The sequence below is a fragment of the Salvelinus alpinus genome, chromosome 16 (genome assembly GCF_045679555.1).
Source record: "Salvelinus alpinus chromosome 16, SLU_Salpinus.1, whole genome shotgun sequence".
In the NCBI taxonomy this organism is placed as follows: domain Eukaryota; kingdom Metazoa; phylum Chordata; class Actinopteri; order Salmoniformes; family Salmonidae; genus Salvelinus; species Salvelinus alpinus.
In genome coordinates this window covers 8,837,268-8,846,501 of record NC_092101.1, presented here as the reverse complement: position 1 = coordinate 8,846,501, position 9,234 = coordinate 8,837,268, and positions in this window count along the sequence as shown.

Sequence of the window (9,234 nt, the reverse complement as noted above, 5' to 3'; positions counted from 1 at the left end):
AGTAAAATCTTTGAAATTGTTGCATGTTTGCGTTCATATTTTTGTTCAGTGTACTTACTAAAACTGCATACTGTGTACTAATCGTATTACATACTATTTAGAACATACTGTTTAGTAAAAACGAATGCAATAAGCAGCAAATATCAGCATACTTGGCTCATCGTACCGAGAATGCGTAATCTAATGCGCAAATGCGTTGATTCCCGCCATTTGTTCATTCTGGAACAGCGGGTTGCCTCACCTGATTGGCAGCTGTTGTCAGTCACACGTGGGTCTCGAAAGATGATTCTCTTCTTCAGTAGTGTGCAGCGAATTCTACTAGATGAAAAGCCGAAAATGAGTATGACATTCTGGCCTTGAAAGCATTCTCAATTTTCAAAATGTCACATACATGCCTACTATTATAAATGCCTACATACATTGCCTACTATTTAGTGTGTATCTCACCAGAACAGGTCAGGAACAAAAAGAGAAAGAGCAATGCATCTGAGACTCCTCTATAACCGCTCAACCATGTTTAGATTCAAAATCTGAGTTGTAACCAATAGCATTTCTGTTGAGTTAACTTCCAATCAGATGTCAAACCTACAGGATCTAAAGACAACAGCACCACTTGCTTCACAGAGGCGTGACACGAGGGGGCTGGTGAGATAATGCAGCATTCCTAAGACGACACAAAGGAACTCTTGCATACAGTATTGATAAAGGAGAGGTCGGGAGTTGGGCCGGCCTACACACAGGACTGTTGATGGAGATTCTATGGATGAAAAACGTTGTTCAACGGCAATGTGTTATATTATATTTGCTGTTATTGGTTGATTTGAAATAGTATGGAAATAGCTAGCTACCTGGAGTTGTCCATGGTCCTGAAAACCACTGTCCTGAAAAGCTCTCTATCTCCTATCCTCTCCTCCTCCCGTCCTTTCACTCTAACTCCACTCTCTCCCTCACTCCATCCCTCCCCCTCTCTCTCCCTCCCTATATCCAGTAACAACATTCCCTGGACTAATTGGAATGCTGTCAGCAGGTAAATGCTTTGTGACCAGGCTAGTGACAGTCACGCCATCCTACTCTGACTTTCCCGGGGACCATCAGTGTGACGAGGACAGCTTTGTGCCAGTGTCAGCTCAGGGATGTGGGATGTGGCCTTTGAACAGGAGCAGGGATGGCTGGTTGGTACTGACCTGACACACACACACATCACACAGAGCAGCTGAGGATAGGACAGCCACACAAAGCGAGTGGGATGATGCACTGCTGTGGAGTCTGACAGACTCCACACACCAAGGTTATTATAGTTTTGTGTTTTTGTATTTGTTTTTATTTCTATTTGTTTTAAGATGAAAAAAAATAACAAGTTTAGTTTTCAGATCTGATTTACTCGTTTTTATTTAGTTTAAGATTTGTAATAAAAATCGATGTCATTTTTAGATTATTTAGTTTAAGTGTTGTACAGAATGTAGCCTGTGTGTGGGAGGCTAGGAGCCATTTTTGTGTTATGTCTTTTTGTTTTGTTTTTTGGGGATGTCACTTCTTGCCACTGTGGGACTGTAATGCATACGGTGATGGGTCAGGCCATAGGTTAGGTTAGGTTTAAAGGTAGACTCAGAAAGATGATGTAGATGCTCATAGTCTCCCGGGTGGCGCAGTGGTCTAGGGCACTGCAACGCAGTGCTAGCTGCGCCACCAGAGTCTCTGGGTTCGCGCCTGGGCTCGCGCCCAGGCTCTGTCGCAGCCGGCCGCAACCAGGAGATCCGTGGGGCGACGCACAATTGGCATAGCGTCGTCCGGGTTAGGGAGGGTTTGGCCGGTAGGGAGGTTTGGCCGGTAGGGATATCCTTGTCTCAGTATGTAAAAATGTAATAAAATGTATGCACTCTACTGTAAGTCGCTCTGGATAAGAGCATCTGCAAAATGTAAATGTAGATGCTCATAGTGAACAGTAGTACTGGCCACAATCAACAGCCTGATCAACTGTATGCGAAGGAGATGTGTCATGCTGCATGAGGCAAATGGTGATACTGACTGGTTTTCTGATCCCCGCCCCTAACGTTTTTTTAAGGAATCTGTGACCAACTGTATTCTCAGTCGTGTGAAATCCATAGATTAGAGACAAATTAATTAATTTAATGATTTCCTTATATGAACTGTAACTCAGTAAAGTCTTTGAAAATGTTGCATATTGCGTTTATATTTTTGTTCAGTGTACTTACTTAAACTGTGTACTAATCGTATTACATACTATTTAGAACATACTGCTTAGTAAAAACAAAGTGTAATTACGAGTGTAATTTCAGAGTAGTTTTTGATTTTCAAACAGGTTTGTTAAAAAAAAAAATTCAGTTTGCTTTTTTTCCCGGATTAGTTTTCGTTTCAGTTTTCATTTACTATCATTTTGCCTGGGCCGATTGTGAGTCGCGCTATGGGACTCCCAAACACAGCCAGTTGTGATACCGCCTGGATTCGAACCAGGGTGTCTGTAGTGACACCTCAAGCACTGAGATGCAGTGTCTTAGACCGTTACGCCACCAAAAGCTTACCTTGACTTTAAAGAGTTCTAGTGTTGGATAGCCATAGCCAGCTAGGTAACAGCATTCCTCTCTGTTTGAGCTGGGTGTTTGAGTAGACTAAACTAGCTAGCAGGCTGCATTTGCTAGCTAAGCAAGTGAAAGTGAAACAAATATTAAATATAGCTAGCTCTCTCTCTATCTCCCTCTCTCTCTCTCTCTCTCTCTCCCTCCCTCTCTCTCTGTCTCTCTTGCATCTCCTTCCTTTTTGAATAAATGAATTTGTTCAAAACTGTTCAACTATTGTCTTTCTCTCTTTGAGTTAACTACTCACCACATTTTATGCACTGCAGTGCTAGCTAGCTGTATCTTATGCTTTCAGTACTAGATTAATTATCTGATCATTTGATTGGGTGGACAACATGTCAGTTCATGCTGCAAGAGCTCTGATAGGTTGGAGGACATCCTCCGGGTGTTATCATAATTACTGTGTAAGTCAATGGAAGAACTTGAGAACCACAAGTATCCTAGGTTTTGCATTGATGTCAATGTATCCAGAGGACAGAAACTAGCTGTCCTCCGCCTACACCATGGTGCTACCCTACAGAGTGCTGTTGAGGCTATTGTAGACCTTCATTGCAAAACAGGGTGTTTTTATAAATTATTTGGTGACGTGAATATATTTAGTGTACTTTTATCAAAACATGATCCGTTTTTTTAATTCACTGAGGAGGATGGTCCTTCCCTTCCTCCTGTGATGAGCCTCCACTGATTCACACACACACGTCCATTATACACTGACATCTCTCAGATTTTGCCCATACACACCTCCGTACACACAACATCACACACGCACACATGCACATGCACAGGCACACACGCAAACACACACGCACGCACGTGCGAGCACACACACACACACACACACACACACACACACACACACACATGTACCACCACACACACCTCCACTTATAACACATTTCCCCAAGTGTGTACTTGGACAGATGTTCTTTTAACAAACACACTGTGTAAACCGTATACACATCCATCGCCATAACGGCTCTGAATGAACTCCTGCCCATACGTTATGGGGTGGCTAATTAAACCAGGCTGTTGACAGTTGTCATCATGACCCCTCTGCATTAGCCGTACCATGCTAATGCTAAGTGACGTGTTGACAAGACACAGGCCAGGGTTGACCTGTCACGCCCTTTGGCATTGGCCACAGGATGAAGTAATGTCAGGTCAGTGCAGAGAGGGGCTGTATGTGCGTGTGTCTTTCTGTGTGTGTGTGTGTGTGTGTGTGTGTGTGTGTGTGTGTGTGTGTGTGTGTGTGTGTGTGTGTGTGTGTGTGTGTGTGTGTGTGTGTGTGTGTGTGTGTGTGTGTGTGTGTGTGTGTGTGTGTGTGTGTGTGTGTGTGTGTGTGTGTGTGTGTGTGTGTGGAAAAGCAGATTGGCTGTGCTAAAATGCAGATGTCCCTGTCTGTGCCATCACTAAGCAGAAGGAGAGGCAGCTCAAGGGGACGGCTGCTCCCAATGAAGGATCTGGGGATCTCTACAACAGGCTTTAAAAGAGCAGCGGTCTTCAAATACATATTTTAGAGGCGTTGAAATAGCAGTGTGTTTCACAAACGCTTAAAAGGTGTAGTGAATTTCATGCAGTGAGCAACTTGTTCAATACACTTAAAAGTAAAGGAGCCAAGAATAACCTTTTGGGGTTCAAAAGAGTGCCACTGTGGGGGAACCTTCTCAGGTTAAAAAGATACCCACTGGTCACACACTGGTTGAATCAACGTTCTTTACACGTCATTACACTGCAATGACGTGAAAACCCAATGTGGAATAGACATTTTATTGACGTCTGTGCCCAGTGGGTTGGTTCAAACAGTAACCTTTTTGTGATGGGAGGGGTTCAATCTTAACCTTTTTAATAAGGTATTGTAGCGGCGGCAGCCTATCAGAAGATTGGAGGCGAGGCTTTTTGGAATGCGCGTCTTTCAGATAGTTATTTTTGGCAACCCATGAGAATAAATGTATTTCCTGTTCATCATGTTAAGTTTGTACTGTACACGGCAAAAAACAATATCCTTAAATATGTATGCATATTACACATTGTAATATAATACTAATAATATTAACATTGTTGATTACATATAGTAATAAAGTGTTAACTATTCCAACATTGGGATTTGCATAGGCTCTTGAGGAACTCATACACCTCTATAAGCCTTATTGAAGCTCCAAAACTGTCAGTGATCAACCTTAAAATAGCACTCATAAAAGAATGGATCATTATTTACAAGTTGCTAGCCATCCCCTAAAGCCATCACAGAAAACCACATATTTTTTTACCTTCTTCTGAGTTTGGCAGCACCACAATCCAACTGCGAAATAAATTCAAAGTGCTCCGCATACGCCAGCAAAAAGGTTCCTCCTGGAACCCTTTGTTATATTGATATTAAAGGTTCCTCCGAGAACCCCTCAACTAGCCAAAGGTGCAAATATGAACCCATTGACTGCAATGGTTCCTTGAGGAACTCCAGGGTTCCTCGAGAATCCCCAGGGTTCTTTAAGTTACCCCTAACTCTAAGTGTACACGCAACGCTTTTAAGATGTAACAATTATGGTTGTTAGCTACATTTAAAGATTTTGAGAATGAAGGAGTAAAAATGACCTAGATGGAAGAGAAAAAAATCACCTGTCACTCTCTCTCTGGTCTCTCTCTCTCTCTCCCTCTCTCTCTCTCTCTCTCTCTCTCTGGTCTCTCTCTCTTTCTCTCTCTCTCTCTCTCTCTCCAAGGGAAGGTCAAGGACAGATGCATATTCATGGATGGGACTGGCACAGAATCGATGGCTTCTAATTGTTTTCTCCTGGTTGGCGGAGGGACGTGCCAGTGTCATATTGATCTGTTTGAACTGAGGGCCTCTCACAGATCACCACTGGGAGACCTTTACCTGACTGTGTGTGTGTGTGTGTGTGTGTGTGTGTGTGTGTGTGTGTGTGTGTGTGTGTGTGTGTGTGTGTGTGTGTGTGTGTGTGTGTGTGTGTGTGTGTGTGTGTGTGTGTGTGTGTGTGTGTGTGTGTGTGTGTGTGTGTGTGTGTGTGTGTGTGTGTGTGTGTGTGTGTGTGTGTGTGTGTGTGTGTGTGTGTGTGTGTGTCTGTGTCTGTGTCTGTGTGTGTCTGTGTCTGTGTCTGTGTGTGTGTGCATCTGAAGAATGAGAACCACATCAGAGCCTCATTCCACCATTCATTGAGTGGCCCCCTTTATCCCTTAACATCAAATATTAATGTTAAGCATGTATTAGTGACAGTGCCATATTCCAAGACTTGAGGTTATCCATTTAAACTCTCTCACCTGCCCTGACTTTAATTCAGCTTTATCGCTTTGGAACTTGATTGGAGTCTTTGAACAATACAAGGTCCCCTCGCTCTCATTTAGGTCCTTTGTGGCTGGTTGAACTTTCCAATTTGAACAAGCATAACTTCAAGATTGTGAGAGAAAGGCAGAGTGAAAAGATGGGGAGAGGGGAAATGAGGGTGGGTGATTGAAAGAGAGAGAGAGAGACATTAGAGAGAGAGAGAGAGAGAGGAGGTCTTGTTGCACAGTGGGAGCAGTCTGCCTTGTCAAATCTCTGCGATGAGAGTGAATAGGCATATCTATTCTGAGCATGGAGGGGTGTCATGCACTGTGGTTTCGTGGTTCAGGATAAGACTGGATAAAGCCACAGCATATCTCTCTCTCTCTCTCCCTCTGCTGGTCTGAGCCCAATTAGTACAGTCACCAGTGGTCTATGACAACCTGTGGTAATACTGCTCCGGTTTCAGGTACTCTAACAATAAATTAAGGGATGGGTTCTCCATATGTGCCTGTGACATGGTCCTGAGCCTACCAAGCTATCTTTGGTAAGGCTGAGGCTGCCGAGTCTGAGGATGTCCTAATATGGCCACCTTACATTAATGCTTACTGAATGGGGTATTTGTGGTAGGTCGTCTAGAGCATGTGTTATTGTGGACAGGTCCGTGTGTGAAGAATAGGTGTCAAATAATGCCCCCTTTCTCGTGACTAAAGAGTTGTGTTCACCAGCTTGACAGAAATAGATTCTCGCGCAGATTAAACTTTTGCATGATGTGGTTATTGAGCAGTGAAAACTTTAATATTGGATGCATCCCAAATGGTACCCTATTCTGTATGTAGTACACGGGTCCTGGCCAAAGTAGTGCACTACATAGCGAATAGGGTGCCATTTGCGAAGTGGCCTGTTTTAGATGGCAGTCAGAGGTTAAGGTACCAATCAGACTATATAGGCCGCAATAAAAGATCTGGGACCAGGCTAGGGGTTTGTGTGTTAGGGATTGAATAACGGTATTGAAGAAAGGCTGTCTAAGGTCAGGTGTGCCTGTGTTAGATATTGTAAGAAGAGACCACCAGAGGGGGCCAATGATAACAACAGGCACACCTGACATGTCCGTCTCTAGGAGTGATGATTTTGGATCAGTTCTGCATTCTATATCACAATGAAAAAAATGACATTTACCTGATCGTAGATCAGCACTTGTAACCTGAAACACTTTATAAATACGGGCCTAGATCCAAACTGCAGGGTTACTCCTTAGAGAACTGGAGAGAGAGAGAAACAGAGGCAGAGAGAAAAAGAGACAGAGGAAAACCTATATCTCCATGCATATTCCGCTATATCTTCAAGATCTGTTGCTTCCCTTCCCCTCCCTCCTCGGTAATAATGGTAGGGTCATTTGCCCCTCCCCACTTCCCTCTACCCTTCGTCTCGTGGGCCTGTCCTCTCTGTGGGTCCAGACTAATGACTAGTGACAGTCCACTGAGGGGCGCGAGCTGTTTGCAGTCAGCAGTGCGTTTGTGGCTAATTATTTCAAGGGTGTCACATTAGCGTCAGCCTCGTGGCTGCGAGGGGGAAAGGGGTTTGGCGGATGGGGTGTGGTGTGGTGTGGTGGAGGCGGGGTGGGTGTGGAGAGTGTGATGGGTAGGAGGGGGGAGGTGAGGACACAGCCTGTCACCGCTCCACACTGTTAGCCACTTGACTGCCCAACACTGAAAGCAAAAGACTGGTGGATACAGAATGAATGGACAGCATTATCTCTCAGAGATCCTATTTCTTCTCCTGTCCGTTGAATGTGACAATTTACCTGCAGAAACAATGTCTTGTTTTCGATACCTTTCAGATACAGACAGATTCAGATTTAGTATTTTCCATTGACACCTTACCTTAAATATATACTCAACACGATATGTTCACGTTTCCCAGCACCGAAGCAAAGTTTACTATCGGATGTGCAACTCAACTGCCAGATGACCGGAGTTAGAGTGCTTTGAAAACAGAGGATGCTGGGGCGTGTCAGGGGTTAACCCTTCATATGTTTGGGGGGGTCTGACATCAGCCCCCTGGGAGGAAGCGATCAATGATTGGGACCATAATGCACCTCTCTGTATTCCTCCTCACATTCACGCTCGCCGGCTGCTTTGGGAGCTGTCACACACACGTACGCACACAGTCGCCGTGAAGACAGCTCATCTCTCTCTCTCTCTCTCTCTCTCTCTTTCTCGCTCTCTGCTCACTCTTTGGCAGACTGCTCCAGCGCTGTCTCTCTCTATGTTAATATAGTGGCTAACCTCTCTCTCCATGGCAGTACTAGCTGACTGTCTCTATGTTAATATACTGAGCACCGTAGGACTCAGTCGTACAACTACCCACTACCCAGCTGTCTCTAACATACTGAGCTCTGGCTAGTGTGCGTTTTGGAGTCCCTGTACTACACTGCCAGCCTCTGGTTCTCTCTGTCCAAATGCAACCACCACTTCTCCATCTGTTTCGATATTAAGGTTAGCCTTTTTTACTGTCAGGGCTGCTCTGCTAAAACATAGAGGAAACGCTAAATATGGTCACATTCAAGGTTAGGTGTTGTGCAAAATACTTGTATTGCTATGGACCTCCTGGACTTCTGGAGAACTCAAAATCAACCTTAAATCTTAACTCCCTCTAATGAGTATGTGGAGATGATTGCTGTAACGAGGTTTACTATTGGCACTGAACAGGTAGGAGGAATAGCCTAAGTCCCAAATGGCACCCTATGCCTTATATAGTGAACTACCTTTGATCAGGGCCCAAACAGTAGTGCACTATATAGGGAATAGGGTGTCATTTGGGATGCAGAAATAGTGATTAACTCTCAGTATTTACTCTCTGTTGTACTCCAACTATCCAATTAGGAAGTAAGAAAGTTAAAAGACTTACTTAATTAAGTTATAGGGTTAATAATCTTCTCTGGCATCATAATAAGGAAGTAGAAATCTCATATCAAACGCTAATTTAATTTACCTCAGTTATCCTATGATTGCTTTTATGAGAAAGATGAATGTATAAATCTGGTTCAAGAGAAAACGTTTGAAATTGGAATGAACCAAATGAGAGGAAGACAAAAAAAAAGTAATACATGGATTTAAAAGTAACTTTCGGACCCATGACAAAATCTCGTTAGGACACTGTATGTTTTGAGCTTATATTGTTACACTGTATGTTGTCATGACTGTCGTGTGAGGATCCAAATAGGTCAGATCAGCTTGGCAATAAATAACTTCAACCAGGGAGAAGGGAACTGGTGGGGGTTGACAGCTCACACCCTGTTGTAAACCAAGGACAGAACATTCAGCAACATCTCCAATGTTCACCACAGGAATGTGCTTTTGTTTCACA